Here is a 2,500-nt window from a genome sequence, read left to right as displayed (position 1 = left end):
TATCTATCTCAGGCTTCGAGCAGAGGTTTGATAAGCTACAATTCTAGTGACTATAGGAATGTACTAGTTTTTTTTATTGGAGAAATGTTAAAGGGCTAGTCCGCTCAAATTACAAAAAAAATGCATTTTTAAAAATTTACGTCTGAAAGTATTTTTTTTTATTTGATTTGATTCAATTTATTTCAGACATATCAAACATACAAAACAAAATGAAAAGCATGGAAATACAATAAACAAAAATTATGTTTTCACAAAAAAAAAAAAAAAAATTATCTGTATTGCTGAGATAAGCCTGAAAAAGGAGCAGGAAGAAGTATACACTTATTTAATCCTACCCCTTTTCCATAGTAAAAAAAATAAAAAATAAAAATATTATAAAAAATAAAAATATTATCCATCCATTCCATACAGATACTTTTGGTCTTTATCTCTTTCATTCTTTCAGGCATTTGCTACGAAAGTTTGATAAGCTAAAATTAAACTCTAGGGACTATAGGAAAGTACCAGTTATTTTATTAGAGACATCTTTAAAGGCTATAACACTCAAATGACAAAAAAAGAAGCATAATATTTTCTAACTTACCTCTGAAAGTATCTATCCATTCTGTACGGATATGTTTTGGTTTCATTTGCACAAATTCAGGCATATCAATTGAATCAATTGAATATATTGTTAATATATAATATTTTTTTTTTGTGAAATAATTTGATCATCTTTTTGTTTATTGTATTTTTATGCTTTTCATTTTGTTTTGTATTTTTGATATGTTTAATTATTTATTTTATATGTCTGAAAAACATTTAACCAATCAATCAATCAATCAAATGTGTCCAGGGTTAGGGGTGTGTGCGATAGTAATATATATATATATATATACAGACAGTCCCACAAATCTCTCCAACGTGATTATCTTGCTGTTCACTATCTGCTAGATGTGTGAATCAGCCAATGTGTGAGAAAACTTTTGCCTAAACAACTTCTCTAGTCGGCCGGTTACCTTTTTAGTTGTGTTACCTCCAGGTGAATGTATGAATATATGAACGAAAAACATGAAAATAAAAAGAATCTGCATAAATGTAACTTCCCACAAACAATCAAGATTTCTTACAACTTTTTATATGTTATTATTTACATATTCATGAGAAAGAAACAGTTGGAATTTGAATATAAGCTGTCCAACCTTGCTTCATTTTCCCTTACCACCATTGGGCATACTGTATATATACAGACAGTCACAAAAACCTCTCCAACGTGTGAACCCTTTTGCCTAAACAACTTCTTTGGTCGGTGGGTGGGTTACCTTTTCAGTTCCGTTGCTTCCGAGTAGCAAATAGAAAATATATAAAAAATAAAATCTCCATGAATGTATCTTTCCACCAACAGAGCTGTGGTCATTCTGGATGATCCACAGACCTCATGTCCTCAGCTTTCATTGGAAGAAAACTCTCTAGCGTTGAAACGTTTCCCTGTGTGAGAACTGTCCACGCTTTGGTCTGTGTACTGTCCCAACTAGTGACTGGGACAGTGTGTATGGAGGGAGAAGAGGAGGCTTTCTTTATAATGATAAATGGTAAATGGACTCCACTTATATAGCCCTTTTTTGACGATTTTCTCAGCCCCAAAGCGCTTTACATTTCTTACCACATTCACCCATTCATCCATTCACACACACTCATACACCGATGGCAGTAGCTGCCATGCAAGGCGCTCTCTGAACCATCGAGAGCAATGTGGGGTTCAGTGTCTCTTTGCCCAGGGACACTTGGACATGTGGCGGGGAGACGGGGGATCGAACCACCGACCCTGTAACCCAGTGGACGACCGCCCTACACACTTCACCACAGCCGACCCGTCAAATGATAGGGCGGCCATTTTTCCTTATGTTTCTATATCGTCAATGTGTTCCATGCAAAGAGCCGAACCTACAAAATGTGTTAGTCCAACCCTCGATTTCCCTACTCTATCCATGGCTCTCAGATTTAACCCAGCTGAAAAAATGTTGATACACAGCCTAGGCTCTGTAAACTGGTATGTATCAAACAAATGGGGCCCACTGTAACTAGCGGCATGCCTGTTTACAGAGTCTAGGCTTTGTATTAACACTGGATTTACAGCGAAACACACAGTTTTTTTTTTTCATTTTTCATTTAACTTTTATTTATCCTCGAGAGACCAATTGAGGGGTGACCCTCATTTACAATGATGTCGAGTTCAAAGCAAATTCAAAGGAAAAACAACAATACATAAACAATATTCAATGCAAAAACATCAAATACACAACAACAGGTGAAGAGAAAAAAAACAATTGAAACATTTACATAGTGGTGAAGAGTGGCAGCAATTAAAATTATTAATTAAATTATTATTATTACAGTACGAACAAGTAGCGGATTGTGAGGACATTTTGACTTTTTTTTTTTTTTTCAGAATTGCAGACTCCACTTTTATATCTGGACATATAAAGTATTTTGCTGAACTGTCCCATTAAGCCTTAAGAAC

At 34.8% G+C, this 2,500-nt stretch overlaps 1 protein-coding gene across 1 annotated transcript in view; it reads left to right on the top strand.

Moving 5' to 3' along the window:
* Nucleotides 1-2,500, top strand: part of kifap3a (kinesin-associated protein 3a) — a gene marked incomplete at both ends in the record, with an annotated part of 52,416 nt that overhangs the window by 22,784 nt on the left and 27,132 nt on the right. The gene's annotated exons all lie outside the window — the stretch shown is intronic.

The sequence above is a fragment of the Ammodytes marinus genome (genome assembly GCF_949987685.1).
Source record: "Ammodytes marinus genome assembly, chromosome: 8".
Classification (NCBI taxonomy): domain Eukaryota; kingdom Metazoa; phylum Chordata; class Actinopteri; order Uranoscopiformes; family Ammodytidae; genus Ammodytes; species Ammodytes marinus.
This window is presented reverse-complemented; position numbering and strand designations above follow the sequence as displayed.